Source organism: Eschscholzia californica, unplaced genomic scaffold (assembly GCF_041429995.1).
Source record: "Eschscholzia californica isolate CP2 unplaced genomic scaffold, dmEscCali1.0.p SCAF_5, whole genome shotgun sequence".
Lineage (NCBI taxonomy): Eukaryota > Viridiplantae > Streptophyta > Magnoliopsida > Ranunculales > Papaveraceae > Eschscholzia > Eschscholzia californica.
The window spans coordinates 46,173,725-46,190,147 of record NW_028238472.1 but is presented as its reverse complement, the minus strand read 5'-3'; the positions used below and the strand labels follow the sequence as shown (position 1 = coordinate 46,190,147).

The window sequence follows — 16,423 nt, the reverse complement described above, 5'->3', positions numbered from 1 at the left end:
GTGAGGTTTGGTGGACGGATTAAATGGTGGGACCTATATATGAAATGTGGTTAGCATGTAAATCTCTTCGACTGAAGTTTTGACTTTGATATTGACACGTGTCAGAATCTGGACGGCTCTTTACCTTCGGAGTAGTATAAGAGAATGTTTCTTGATGTGCGTGAACATTAGCAATAGAAAGAAGTCATAGAGTTAGTCAACGGTTTACCTAACATCCCAAAATCCTCATATATGCTTTCACAGACCTATGATTAGTCCACCACCCTTTGGTGGTAAAGGTTGGACGCCTCTTTTAAGCGAATGAGGTCATGCTATCGAGTCTCGGTCTAAGTAGTTTGTCATCAAGATTTATCCTATGTAATTTAAGTTATAAATAATGTAATAATGTGTCGAACTTTAAGCCTCTTTGTTGTTAGTCTTTATGCCTCTTTCATTCTTGGTCTAAATTATGCAGCTATCGTGCTTATTACATCTTTATAATGCATCGATGTCTTGTAACGACTAACCTATATCGTAGTTGGGTTCTCAAAAAAAAAAACATGATTCAGATTGACATTAGGATTTGATATGTTAACAAAAAAAGGACATTTGGGTTTGATTTTTCTTCTGTTATGAAAATATGTCATAGACTAGTTCACACTCAAAAGAGAGGATATTTTATCTCTATATTATCTAATCATGGTTTTAATTTTGCTTCCCCTTTCTCAGTAAAACACACTTGGAATAGAAATAAGGTCATTAGGTAATTTGGACGATCACATCTTACATTTATTTTTTGGGTGCAAAACTTACATTTGTTAGGAGCATCATAAAAACTATATTTCATTATTCATATTTTTTTTGCATATGCATTATTCATATTTTTGTTCATTGGACTTCAAGAATCATTAAATTATATGGCATGTATGGACTGTAAATATATAATATCGATATACATAATGAATAAAATAGAGATATCAGATCAGAAAGATCATATAAAATTTCTAGGCCTTTGGTACAGAAAGAGCAGTTTTTGGCAAAGGCATTGCATTAGATAGGGAGAGCAGTCTTTTTAGAATAGGGAGAGATACACACTATTTTCTAAAATATCACAACTTTAAACTTTGGTCCCTCCCTTCAAACTATTTTCAACCGAAATATAGAAAAGAGAGAAAAATCATGTTCGACCAAAAACTTGTTCGTCGATCAAAGAGAGAGAAGAGAATAAACACCCTTAAAACGTGTTCAACCAAAAGAGAGAAAAAAAAACTTAAATCTATTATTTTCGATCAAAAAGAGAGAGATAGAGATGGAAACCTAAAGATGAATAACACAACACTCATCTCCATGGAGGAGTTTGTAATTCTTGTTATTGCTTGATTTCTCCACAAATTTGTAGGGTTTTAACACTGATTAAAGTAACTTTTGAAGATTTCAAGTGTCAATATTGTAATGAAGAATACAAAGAAGGAAAGGTAAGCATTTTTCTTAATCTTCCGAATATAAAGAAAAGTTTCATCCAGAACAACTAAAAATTTAACCAAATTTCGTCCAGAGCGGATGAAAACACAGAACAATTTCAGCCGGCTCGGCCGAAATTTATTGTTTTTTTCAGCGGACCCGCCTGAAATTTGTTGTCTTTTTCAGCCAGCCCGACCGAAATTTGTTATCTTTTTCAGTCGACCCAACCGAAAATCTTTTACGAAACAAAAACGGCCTAAAACCCTAAACGTTTGTTCAACCATAGAGGGAGACAATAAATTATTTTTCTTTACCTGAGACATATTATCTTCATTATATATGTCTTTGTTTAAGTCGATATCTACGTTTAAGTCGATGTTCTCGTTTAAGTCGATGGTTTCGTTTAAGTCGATGTCTTCATTTAAGTCATAAGTCAAAGGACTTTCTTGATGTAGGTTGCCTCCTTCTTCATTAATGGTGGTTCTTCATCTATGAGATCTTGAGTCATCATTAAAAGCTTGAAACTAAGACTATAGTGATGGTAAACTTTGCAAGTTTTTTTAATACTAATGGTGATGTTGATAGTGATGACGATATTATGGTTGGGTTGTTTATGTGAGAGAAAACTACAAGCGAATAGAATATTAGATTTCTTATTATTTTTTTTTTTATCAAAGCCCTTATATTTTAGCACTATTTATTAAATGATCCTTATAACACCCTCCTTAAACTAATTTAGTAAAGGAAGAGCAAATACAAAAATTGACCTTTTTAATGCACCGCCTTTACTAAACGTTGCTCTTCCTGTACCAAAGGCCAATTTTTAAGACCATTTACATTCCTAATAACTCTTTACTTCATTAATGCCTCATCAACATGGAATATTTTGACCAAAATGCTTCTACCAGGATTTAATTATGATGCCTCATAAGATAGAGACGGGGTGCCGAAGCACTACTAAAATTTGATGGACATTGAGTCCCAAATTAAGATCTGATCAAATACAAATCGATCTATGAGACGATGTGTCAAGCGAGATTAGTTTTGAGTAATGCTTAATAATTTTATTGAATAACCAAAGAAGTTAAAAAAGCATATGGCTTTGTTTCAACAAAGAACTAGGTTTCCGCCGCGTCCTACGGACACGACAGATCCCTCTTGACTTCGCCAGTAAATCACATCGATACGAAAAATAAAAAAAAAATCACTAACAGGAAAGCTTTGATAAAAAAAGATTGAGATCGATTTGTTCAGGAGATTTCTTTTGTTCTTTTTTGAATAAAATTTCTTTGTTGTCGAGGGAGAGAGAGAAAGCATAGTGTAGAGAAAGAATTTGGAGAGGAAGTAAGAGAATTTCAATTTTAACTGAAATAGTTAGGCGGTTGAGAGAGAAATTTAGGAAGATATGAGAGAGTGGGTTAGTTATTTCGATCTCTCCCACGATTTTCTACTGTAAAGTGAGAAAATTAGTAGTTTCTCAGATGCAATCCGTGGGAGAAAAAATAGGGAGAAAAATATGCGGGTTATTCTAACCAATTTTGGTTGATTTACATAGATACCCATCTTTTTTTATTCTATTTACATAAAAAGATTTTATATCATCCGTCGGATGTGTTTTCAACTAAATCTCTAAAATAGAATGGACAGTCAGACTAATCCACTAGATAACCGACTGAGCTGTTTTAATATAATAGATATTTTATGTGAAAATGGAGATTAGTAGAAATTTATAAATTTATGTAAAAATATTAGCCCTTGTTTTTAGGAATAATATTCAACAACAAGCATGAAATAATTTAAGCACAACCAAAACAAAATAGGAAAGTTGGCCGAAGATCCATTCAAAACTTTTTTTTAAGTTGAAAAGGCATGTTATGTTAATTAAAAATCTAAAATTTTTATATCCTTTTTGACGAAAACTCATATATTTGTATTGTGTCTAGTTACAAACCCAACATTATTTAAAAAGTTGTTGCAAATTGTAGCAAGGTATTACAAAGCTTTTGCAAAGTGTTGCAAAATATTGCAAAACTGTTGCAAATTAAAAAATTACCTACAGAGCTTAAGACTAGAAAAACTTGACTAAACATTCTTCACCAAAAAAAAAAAAAAAATGTATAGAGAGTTTTGACCAAATTACCAGACTAAAATATATTTTTCTTCCATTAGGTATATCGCTATTTGACTAATCACATTTCATGCTAAAATCTACATTTGAAATTGAAAAATATAAGCTTACTCTAAATCATGTCTCACAAAACTTCTTCCACTAAAAATTCATCTCTTTGATTGAGGCTAGAACTCCTAATGAGTCTACAATGATACAATCAGGGGCGGCCCTACATAGGGGCCCGTGAGGTCACGCGCCCCCACGAACCCGGAGTTAAAGTATTCTATTGTGTTTAAGGTTAAAGTGTTCCTAATAAAGTATTGTTGTCAAATAGTCAAACACATGTGTTTAACCCAAAATAGTGTTTGGCTCCTTGGTTGAATGATGGTACCCCAGTCGTGGTAGACAGAGGTTCGTATCCTCCCACCTCGCAAAAACTGTTGTAAATTAAAAATTACTTATGGAGCTGAAGAGTTAAAAAAATTGACAGATCATTTTTCACCAAAACAAAAAATTTATAGGGAATTTTGATCAAATTCCCAAAATAAAATATATTTTGCTTCCATTATGAATATCGCTATTCAACGAACCACATTTCATGCCATCTACATTTGAAATTGAAAAATTGAAGCTTACTCCAAGTCATGTCCCACAAAACTTCTACTGAAAATTCATCTCGTTGGTTGAGGCTAGAACATAGGCTTGTGCCTGCCTAGCTTGACACAACCCCAATTCAATAAGGTCCACACCAAATTCAAATTTCTTGAACAAAAATAATTATGTCCCAAAAAAAAAAAACCATTAACCAAAACATAGTTTATTAGATAAAAAGTAACTCTTTGTCCGACCTATCTCCCGCTAGATGACATGATCGGACGAGATAACAATTTCTATCTCTAAATCTTGACTGACCATGCCATCTGACGGGATTATAACCGGAAAAAGGTCGGACATAATTTCACTTTTAAGTTATTGTATCTTCAATAAATGAAAGTAATTGTTAAATCTCAAGTCTTCTATAAAGAATGATGCTAGGGAACAAGAAAGACTAGGCAGAATTCTATGTGGTTCGTCGCGATTCATATTTCAATTGATCCAATCATTGAAAACATATATTACAACAAGCAACATAGGATTTCTGCCTATTATCTGTCTAGCTTTTCTTGTTTCCGAATATTTTTCTTCTACAAAAATGAGTCATAATCACTACTTTTGTACATAGAATCTTAACAACAATTGTTCCCCTAAGTGTGAAAGCACAAACAAACAAAACTAATGGGAATAAAAATAGTATGAAAAATGAGAAACAACGGCCATTTGCTCCCTCTCTAATACACTACCGCGCTTACGTGGCAAATAAATCAAGGGGTGTTTTAGTTTTCAAAATGATGTGGGAACTCCTTGGGTATACTCTCTGGTGTACTCCCCCTCACATAACAAAGGTATTTTAGTCTTTTCAGTCTGACAAAAACTTTGAAAAGACCAAAATAGCCTTATCCTGTAAGCGGGAGTACACCAGGAAGTATGCTCATGTATCACATCTGTTTAGTTTTTTCCCATGTGCGAAATGTTCTCTGTCTTGTTCTAAAACAGTAAACAAGAGAGTGACCCAGGTATAAAATTATTATTATTATTATTACCATTATTGTTATTATTATATTATTGATGCCTAATCACATAATTTGTTTTACTAAATTTAAATTTTAAGCTCATGAACTAATTACTAATTGGGAACGGAGAGAGAAAATGCATTATAATGTTTAATTTTTTTTTGTTGAGGGGATTATCTATATAATAAAACAGAAGGGAAAACATCGACTAAGACAAACATTCTTTTTTAATAAAGGATAGTCTTTCTTAGAATAAAATAACCTATTTAAAAAGAATAACCGTATCCGTCTTAAAAATAAAATAACTGATTTAAGAAAAAAAAAAGTCACAAGGGTTAAAAAATGAAATTGAAATCTTTATTTCTCAAGAAAATCATGTGATTCTCAGAAATAAAATAACTAATTTAAAAAAACAAAAACAAAAGAAATTGCAAGACTTAAAAAAAGAAAAGAAAATTTAAATCTCTCTTTCGATAAAATAAGGCCAGCGCTTTGGGGAAAGTAAAATAATTTCCGGGGTGTGAAGACTTGGTCAAAAATTGGTCAATTTTGTTTGACAATTTTATTTTGTAAATTGTTATAGGGAAACCTCCTCACCTCCCTCCACCCCACCTCATTCTCTCTCCACCTCACCTCTCTCTCTCTCTCCACTTCACTTCTCTCTCTGCCACCTCATCGTCTTCACCGGCGAAGGTCGCCAGCCGGCCAATTTCCGGCCGGCGATCTTCACACATAAAAAAAAATTGTTATTATTTTTCCTCTCTCCTCTCTCTCTCTAAAACAACGAAATTTTTTTTTCTTCTCCTCTCTCTAGATCTCTAGAGAGAGAGTGGAGACTCCATTAAAGGTCCGAGCAGACCTTCAATGGATCTGTTCCAGACTTCCATTGGAGGTCCGAACACACCCATTGAAGGTCTGCTCGGATCTTTAATGGAGGTCTGCGACCAGACCTTCAAAGGGTTTGTTCGCATGCCTTCAAAGGGTCTGTTCCAGACCTCCATTGGAGGTCCGAACAGACCCGTTGAAGGTCTGCTCGGACCTTTAATGGAGTCTCCACTGTCTCTCTCTAGATCTGATCTAGGGAGAGAGGAGAAGAAAAAAAAATTCCTTTTTTTGGAGAGAGAGAGAGGAAAAAAGATAATTTTTTTTTTTTTTTATTTTTATGTTTGAAGGTCGCCGGCCGAAAATTGGCTGGCCAGTGACCTTCGCCGGTGAAGACGATGAGGTGGCGAATACATGAGGTTAGGGCTGGGAAAACGGTCCGAGAATCCGAAACCCGGTCCTAACCGCCCGATCTGAGGCGACCCGGAGACCGAAGGAGATCCGACGCGGGTTTCCCCGGCTCGAAATTTCGGGCAGGCGTGGGTGGACATCGGGTAGGGGGTCTTACCCGAGGTCCGGCCCATACAGACCGCCCGAAATTCAAGCCCGATCCGCCCGACCGAAATTCAAGCCCGATCGCCCGAAACTCTTACCTGCCCGCGACTTAAACCCATTACCCGCGACCAATCGCCGCAACCAATACCCGCGCCCGATACCCGCGACCGCTACCCGAGACACATTTCTTTAATTCCTTTATGATCCAACGGCTGAGAATCATCAACCGTTGGATCATAATATCTAACCTATATATACCCTCTCAAAAGACCACTCTCCTTAAACCTAAACTAAAACCGCCTCACTCACACTGACAGTCACTCACCGCCGACGACCACCACTCCCGAACAACCGATCCACCATATACCACCACAACACCACCACTATCATAACCACCAAATATAATAGATGAAATTTAGTTTAATTTTTGATATTTTTAATTATGTTTTTTTTATGTATATTATTTTTAATTTAGTTTAATATAAACGGAACCCGAAACCAGACCCGCCCGACCCCGTTAGAGCCCGAACGGGCACTCGGGCATAATCGGGCCGCGGGCTCCCACATGCTCATATTTACCCGCCCGATATCCCGATCGGGTGGCTTGCTATCCCGCCCGTGCCCGAAAATCGTGAATCCGAACCCGCCCGATTCCCACCCCTACATGAGGTGTAGAAGTTAGAAAATATTCCCCATAAAATATGTTTCCCCGGAAAATTTTCAAATTTTGCATATTCCCTTTAAAATTTCACACCCCAGAAACTATTTAGCTTTCCCCAAAGCGCTGGCCTAAAATAACTAATTCAAGAAAAAATGAAACAAAAGAAAATAAAAGTTAAGTAGAATATCAAAATGTTAGGGGTATCAAAAATATAACAAAAATAAATATGGAAAATGGGGTGACATGTTTGGGGATATGCCTAGAGCAATACTATGGGGCGCCTATAGAGGCACTGGTTTAAAATTTCGTCAAATTTGATTGATACAACTGTGCATGTCCTAAGGCACGGGATACACCCTAGTGAAATGTAAATTAGTCGTTTGTGAATCAGATTTATATGCAATATTTTCTCTCGAACTCCGTACATTCTATCTGTATCGATCGGTTCTTGGAAATATTGAATATTCATGGTTTGGCATCTGGATCGTCAAACTTGTCATTAAACTAACCTATAAATAAGTGAACAAATGGATTTCGTTAAGAGTTATTAAGTTCTAATTGTTGTCCAATACAACTATGTTGATGTACACTTGGTGTTGATTCCTCTGAAGAGATGAATTGATAAACAATTAATGTAGAACTTACCGAGTGATTAAAACATAGACTCAGCTCGGGACCAGAAAGGACCTCGGGTCAACTTGGCATGTACACAGACCGAACATGTACGGACCATATCTGTCTCGCGGGTCGGCACACCACTAGTCGAAGAAGAAGAAAAACAAGAGATTCATTTTACTTGTGGAGAAGTTATAGCAATAGTAGGAGTATCATTATGCATTCATGATGTATCAATATACGTTCATGGTGTATCTATGCCATAAATTGTTCGATCCACATATTTGGAAAATTTGTGTGATCTTCGAACTCGAATCAGTCTAAGATCGTAAGAGTATGAGTGTGCATTCACGATGTATCAATATGCACTCACGATGTATCAATATGCATCCACGATGTATCAATATGCATTTACGATGTATCCCTATGAATTTCATGATGTATCACTATAGATTCACGATGTATCAATATACATTCACGGTGTATCACTGTGGATTTCATGTTGCATCTGCCCAGTATAATGAGTGTAATATACAAAAAAAAATTAATTGTTTGGTGGAGTTTTTTTGACATTAAACTTCAAAAATCATTATATTATGACATTAACACATCATGAATTATAATACGAAATACATCACGAATTAAATGAGCACTATAACTACCAATTACGTCACATGTGTCTGGATCTCCACCAAATTTTATTTGTCCCACCAAAACGTTAGCCCACCATTGGATTTTTTTTTTACGGCATGAGACTTGGAAGTCTTTGGGTGTGTCTATAGGCACACCTAATAATTGCTCTGGACGCACTTCAAAAGAGATTGACCGGTTAATCTTACAATCCCACCAATCTTCCATCTCTAAAAATCTCACCGACTGCCACAGACATCATCCGCCATCAATGTCGGCCTGTAGACCCACCTCACTGACAACATCCTCCGTTGTTGGTTTAGATCGTCTTTGCAGTAAAAAAGAAAAACATGGACGAAGGAACTCTAAAAAAATTGTGTACCTATGTAATGGGACTTCCTCACCGATTTCTAAGCATGGACTTGTCGACAAATACGTATATAAGCTTTTCGGAACCAATTTAATCAGTTTTGACTAATTTATATATAACCATTTTGATATTTAAAAAAAATTTCCTATCACATATGGAATTCTCTTACTCCGTCTTTCATCAAGCTCACAACTTCGGTAAATTGTTTTAAGGATCTCGTTGACTCTAATACTTACCTAAAGACGCTTGATAGTAAAGTTTTTTTTGAGACTTGTAGTGCCTTATTATTTGGCAATTATGGGAAGAAAGAAACACGAGGACTTCTGAAGAAAAATACAAGTCCGGTAGAAAATCTAATCATTTCGATCAAATCCCTCTTTTTTTTTATTGGAGCACAAATAAAAAGTGGAAGAAATCCACAACCTTTTCGTACTTGGTGTTTAGTTGGGATGCGCTTATTAGTATGTAATTTTTATCTTTTTATATGTTGTTCTTTTTGGAGTTGCAACCTTAGCGATTAGTGAAATCTATTTTACCTTCTTCAAAAAAAAAATTATACGGAGTATTAAAAAACTAAGTCGGTTCGGACGGGTTAGTCCGGTTTCACTTATGTTACCTCGAATCGACCCCTCCAATGGCTGACGGACTAGTTAGGTTAAGTTGGGAATTGCGATAGAGTACTTGTGACGAAGCATTATAATAATATTACTGTCAAATCATAGATAGTAACTGCATGCATGGGGGTACATCTTCTCTAGAAAGAGTAACACTTGACCTTCCCATACAACTTGTAGATTAATTGAAAAAAAACCCTAGAAAACTACTAAGAAACCCTAAACTTCTTTGGAAAATGTAAACCCACTAATTAATACATTGCCTTGTATCTCATATTTGGCTACAAAATCTAGGGTTTTTCATGGCAAATAATCTAGGGTTTTTTCATGCCAAATAAGGAGTTAATTGTTTCCCTATTGGAAAATGATGTTAGAGTTATGTTGTGGATCAATATTATGCAGCTGGAGCATAATCATAACCACCATCATCATCATCACCATCACTTTCTATGGATGCAGATGGAGCATAATCATAACCACCATCAGCATCCTCATCACCATCTGCATACATTCTCCACTTCAACTTCATCATCAACATTGATATGGATTCCATAGTCTTTTTTTTTTTGAATTTGAGAGCTGGGAGGAGAGAAAAAGAAATCTAGCTAGAGAGAGTAGATGCTATTTGTTTTGACTGAATTTAGATGGGCATGTTATGCTTATATATAGAGAGAAACCTAGGGCATTTAACTAGTGTTTAACCCACTGCACCACAAGCTAACCACATGTGAACTGTATGGAATTTTGGTTACAATGTGTGTTTGGCACAATGTGAGCAGACATGGCATGATATATATGGACTATGCCATATGGAAAAGTGAAGGACATGTAGGATTCCCACAAAGGGAAACTTGATATTAGAGAGAGAAAGAGAGGGTGGAGGGGACAAGGAGAGGAAAAGAGATATAGAGTACATAGCTAGATGCCTTTGAAGAAGATATTTGATAGTTCAATTCTCCTATATATGGCAACACTATTGCCTTTTCAAAAATGATGCTATGCCCGGCCCGGTGAGTTGGCACTCCAGCCGAGCATAGCTGGTGACATGTTATGCTTGGTAAATGAGTTTTACCATCTTTATAATTTAGTCCCTCAAAGTTTGGTCATTTTGAGTTGAGGACTTTTATCTAATACCCGGCCAAGCTCAGAAGCATATCGAGTTACAGACTAAAAGCTAGGGCAAAATTGATGTTCGAGTTCTTCCCCTTTCTTTAACGACTTTGAACTCGATTTCGTCAGGAAACCTAGCTAGGGTTCTTCGTCTGAGAACTTCAAACATCAACAACAACATTTTTGTATTTGATTTAGATTATTTGCCAACAAAGATCGAGGTAAACAAAAAACCCAATTTCTTCTTTCTCTTTCAATCTCTCTTACCTCTTTTTTGTTAACTCTCAAGTTTCTAACACTTTTTCTCTATCTACAAACCTAAGCTCGAATTTGGGATAAGTCGAAGTTCGGTTTTCCCGACCGAGAACACCTCTTAACAGCAACTTGGTTTAAAAGTTTGAAGGTACTCTGCTAACCCTTTTCAATTCTAATGTGTTTGATCTTACAGAGCCGTGGCTAGGAATTTGAGGGCCCTGGGCGAAGTTTGACTATGGCCTTTGATATGATAAAAAAATTACAAGCAAAAAATTAAACCACGTGTCGATTAGAGACTCATAATGAGCACGATAAACTTAAACTGTTAAAATTATAAACTCAAAAGGTATTTATTTAATTAAGTAATTAGAGAATTAAGTTAGTGGGAAGTTAATTTCTTTTGTTGATTAAGTTAGTGGGTTAATGGATGAATTAGTGGAATCATGTTACTAGTGGTCTTAGTTAGTGGGTAGAATTTGGGTCTATAAATAGACCAGTCTTTGTAGTTTATTTTAATCAAATCAAATCAAATCAAGTCAAGTAATTCAATTCAAGTTAAATATCTTCTTTATTCTTCTTTGTTTGTGCAAGTATTTTTAATTTCCAACATTTGGTATCCGAGCTAGAATTATTTTGTGATTACTAACCGAATTACAAAATGAATGGATCAATCCAACCTCAGCTTCCGCGATTTTGTGGGAAAAATTTTGATCAATGGTGTATCCAAATGAAAGCATTGTTTGGCTTCCAGGAAATTTGGGAGGTTGTCGAATTTGGGTATGTAGAACCAGTTGATCAGGTAGCACATGAAGCTCTCTCTCAGGTCCAAAAGGATAGTTTGAGAGAGAACAGAAAGAAGGATAAGAAGGCATTGTTCTTTCTCTATCAAGCTGTTGATGAGATTGTCTTCGAGAAAATCTCAAGAGCTGAAACAGCTAAAGAAGTGTGGGATTTGTTGCAAAGATCCTACAAGGGTGATGAGAAGGTAAAAAATGTAAGGTTGCAGACTTTACGAGGTGAATTCGAATCTCTTAATATGATTAACTCTGAAAATATTTCTGATTATTTTTCTAGAGTTCAGTCTATTGTTAATCAATTGCGGGTTAATGGTGAAAAGTTAACTGATCTACGTGTTATTGAGAAAATCATGAGATCATTGACAGGTCGTTTTGACTATGTTGTCGCTGCAATTGAGGAAGGAAAAGACCTCTCAACTATGTCAGTTGAAGGTTTGATGAGTTCATTATGTTCTCATGAACATAGGATGAACCAGAGAGCTGCTGCAGGGTCTATTGAACAAGCTTTTCAAAGCAATGTGACTCTGCTTGAAAAAGGTGGTTTTAATGGTGAAGAGAGTCATGGTAAAGGACCAAAAAAATTTGGAAGGTATGACAAATCTAAAGTTAGATGTTTTCGTTGCAAAAAATTAGGTCATTATAAGTCAGAATGTAGAGTTTCCAAGAAATATTCAGAGCATGCTAACTTTGCTGAAGATGATGTAGAAGAGGGAGAAATTCTTTTATTGGCTTGCAGAATGGATGACGATTCGGATGAAGATTCTGATGAAATTTTAGACGAAGATTTAGATGATTATTCGGTAGAAAGTGATGAAGATGGAGTTTGGGACTGTCCGGTTAAAGAAGATCATCAAATAAAAATTGATACGGATGATGAGACAGTAGCTTCAGAATCTCAAGTAATTGAGATTACACCTATTTCTCTGAATATTGATGATAATTCAAATTTAGAATTATGTCCCAGTTCAACTTACATTCAAGTTTTGTCAAGGTTTGATGACTACGTTGTAAGCAATGATAATAATGGGTCTAACGAATATTTTTCAAGTGTTATATCTTTTGCAGATTGTAATCACACCAAACCTATCACTGTTAAAGAAGCAGTAAAAAATGTGGGGTGTATTTCTGCTATGGACGACGAAATTTATCCAATTGAGAAAAGTGATACTTGGGAGCTAAATTCTTTTCCTGCAGAAAAGAAGTCAATTGGATTGAAATGGTCATTCAAAACCAAGTACAAACCAGATGATGAAGTAGACAAATTAGTTGTTAAAGGGTATGATGAAAAGCCAGATTGATATGAAGTTGTTAAGTTGATGATTAAATGACTAATATTTTTTATTAAGTCATTGAAGGTCCATTGATTTTTCAAGTCGAAGATCATGATGGGTGTTATAATGTTTGAGTTTAAGGGAGAGTGTTAAAATTATAAACTCAAAAGGTATTTATTTAATTAAGTAATTAGAGAATTAAGTTAGTGGGAAGTTAATTTCTTTTGTTGATTAAGTTAGTGGGTTAATGGATGAATTAGTGGAATCATGTTACTAGTGGTCTTAGTTAGTGGGTAGAATTTGGGTCTATAAATAGACCAGTCTTTGTAGTTTATTTTAATCAAATCAAATCAAATCAAGTCAAGTATTCAATTCAAGTTAATATCTTCTTTATTCTTCTTTGTTTGTGCAAGTATTTTTAATTTCCAACATAAACTGATAAAACAAAATCTTTGTACAACGTATCGTTTAGAGTCTAAGCGATCTTTTTAATATGATATATTTTGTATCATGATTTTCTCATAAGTATTTATGTATTGTTAGAATAAAAAAAAACTTAGATCTCTTTTTCTTAAAAAACACGTCTAAAGATGAAAGATATGCACCCAAACAACAAAACAGTTTAAAGAAAAAGTGTGACGGAGCATAAATAAGAATTGATTTAGCAAGAATCTTCTCAACTTCACAATTATAAGGAAAAGGAAAAAAGCGAGTGATGAGTTTCGAACTCATGTCTCATGGTGTGGAAGTTCACCAACTTGACCACTAGAGCTGATGGAGTTTCATGTTGAAGTGTTTAGGGTTACTTATATATAACTGAGTGCGACCTTCATAAAAGGTGGGCCTCTTTGGGGGTGGGGGCCCAGGGCGGACGCCCTTCCCGCCCGTCCCCAAACACGGCTCTGTGATCTTAATATGTTTAAGTTGTCTTGAATTACTTTGTTGCAATTAAGATGTGATGGGTTTTTTGTTTTCTGATTCAGTTGAATTTAGTGAGGTATTGTTGCTAATTAGTTTTTGTTGCTATATTTTATGGGTTTTTTTGCTTTTTGTTTTCTGCGAATGAAAGATGTAGCTTCTCGGTTAGTTGAGGAATGTGGCTAGGTTGAAGATGAAAGATGTAGCTTCTTGGTTGGCTGAGGAATGTGGCTAGGTTGAAGATGAAAGATGTAGCTTCTCGGTTGGCTGAGAGAGGCATTGCTTTAGCCATGTCTGATGCGGCACTAGACGTGGTTCTGGCCGAAAGTTATGATCCTGTACGTTGTGTTTGTGTGGTTGCAGGTGTATGGTGCAAGACCAATAAGAAGATGGTTAGAGAAGAAAGTAGTAACCCAACTATCTAAGATGCTAGTAAGAGAGGAAATGGACAGAACTCAACTGTGTATATCGATGGTGGAGCTGGTGGTAAAGAACTTGGTTACCGAGTAGAGAAAAATGGAGGACTAGTGAATGCAAGTACAGGGAAGATATATTCATAGAGATTCCAAATGGACCGAGGGATAATGAATCAGCTGCATCACAGGCTGTGAAGAAGATGAAGATAGAAGAGATCGATGCAGACGAAGATATGGAAGGCTAAAGTAGTTGTTAAGAGATGTCTCAGTTGGGCAAATTTCCTCTTGTTTGTGTTTTTTTTAAGACTCTTGTTTGTGTTCTCCTTTTCTAGTTTTGATTTTGTGTTTTGTTGCTCTAATTGGATCAGAATGACTTCAATGTGTCTGAAGGTGGTTTTTTGTTAAGGAAGTTACATGAATAAAATTTGGTTGAATTACTTCTAAAATTGAGCTCCAAAGTGTTTTCTGTGTCTCGCCATTCTTGTTAAAACCTCACCACTTTCCTTCTGAGCCATAGGGCTTCACCACCTCTTTGACCATCTCTCTTCCATATGGCCTATTCGCACCCTTTTCAAGGGTTGGGAACTTAGGACCATAGATAGTATTAGAGAATGGTATAGGAGCTCGGGGATAGATGGGACTTGGATTTAGTTACTGAGTCCTGCGTGCTTATATAGCGAGGTTTGAATCCCCTTGTGTGAGAATATGTACTAATTAAACCAAGTGTGCTTTCATATTATTCTTATGGGTAAGTAAATGCTCGAAAGGTTGAAAAAAGAGAAACCAAATCCTTGAGCGAAAGCCTAAAAGCCGACACTCTCTTCCTTGAACTGCTTCACATTTTCTTGGTGTTTTTCAAACAGGCTTGAAAATTTGTTTATAAAGTAATTTATATATACATATTCTTAACACAACGAAGATTGATAGGCACAAAATTAATGAGGAAAACTTTTTCAAATCATCTAATTTTAATAGTTCAGTTATCTGTACAAAGCCTTCATTTTAGCATAAATTTCACACAAGTTTACATGGTTGGAAGGATTCTCCCATTGAACAAGTTTACATGGCTTTGTCAGTCCTTCAAAATCTTGAACTTCAGCTCATACCCTCTTCCAATAATCCTGTCATGAACAATGTACTTCAAAATCAGATCAACCCACAAATTCCAATAAAAATGGCTTTACTGGGATGTATTGTAGTACTCGGAGGGACTCGTATCTATCGATGAACCTGCTGCTTCGAGGATGAAAGAACAAGCAAGGGTGCCATGGCTGAGAAGGCATTTGCTGAAGAAGCTAGACAACAAGCAAATAGACATAATTAGCAGAACAAGAGTTTGCCAATGCCAAGAGAGATAGACAACAAAATCAGGAATTCAGGATGAACTTGATAAAGCTCAAATTATCAAAGAACATGCATCAAAGCAAAGCAAATCAATCCATAGAATCAAAGTGAAGTATAATAGCAATGAAGAAGAAAACCGATTTCTTGCAACCTGGATCCAATTTTATGAAGCCCTTGGTGGTGATTGCAGGCCAAAATCGAGTGAAACCCTCCAAATTTCGAGCGGCTGTCGTTGTTCAGAGAAGAAGTCGAGTTAGACAGTGAATCGCATAAGGGTTTCAAGTTTGACAGAGGATGAAGAAGAAGAAAAACGAAACTTACTCACCTCCATTAGATTTGATGAAGCCCTAGCTGTTGATGGCAGGCCAAAATCGAGCTTGAAGAGAAGAACCCTAGTTGAGAACGAAAGGCTGTCGAGAGGTATTCTGTTCTGTTGGAGGAATGGGATTTTTTGATTTGTTTTACAAAAGGCCTTGTTTGTAATTACACATAAATTGTGGGATTAAATCAGAAATTCGTTTCAAAAACACTCCGCCCCTAACACGTCATGATGCTATGCCCGGTTGGAATGCCAACGCACCCGGCCGAGATTCCAGCCGGGCATAACATCATTTTTGTATTCTGAAACTCTTCAATTCTTCCGATCGGGTAGAGAGAGATAAAGTTTAGAGAGAGAGAGAAAATGTAAGAAAAGCGGAGAGAGAAACAAATATAATAGTGATACAGATAGAAATTAGTTTTCTTAATTGGTTTCTGTAAAAGTATATTTTCTTCCCGGTTGTCAAACCAAACACTCCCCTGAGAATGGTTGTTCTCTTTTAATAGAGGAATTAGCTCATTTAACTTTTATGGTTATTTCCCAAATAACCCCCAACTTTGTGACCA

The 16,423-nt window shown here is 36.0% G+C and overlaps 2 long non-coding RNA genes across 2 annotated transcripts; one reads left to right on the top strand and one right to left on the bottom strand.

Moving 5' to 3' along the window:
* Positions 1-10,246: 10,246 nt before the first annotated feature.
* On the top strand, positions 10,247-14,640 carry LOC147539759 (uncharacterized). Its single transcript, XR_015225203.1, has 3 exons — positions 10,247-10,758; positions 10,861-10,940; positions 13,930-14,640. It is a non-coding gene; the product is annotated as an uncharacterized LOC147539759 (long non-coding RNA).
* Positions 14,641-15,129: 489 nt separating this feature from the next.
* Positions 15,130-16,017, bottom strand: LOC147539758 (uncharacterized). The gene is made up of 3 exons (XR_015225204.1): positions 15,864-16,017; positions 15,690-15,764; positions 15,130-15,489 (listed from the first exon to the last, which is right to left on the bottom strand). It is a non-coding gene; the product is annotated as an uncharacterized LOC147539758 (long non-coding RNA).
* Positions 16,018-16,423: the final 406 nt, after the last annotated feature.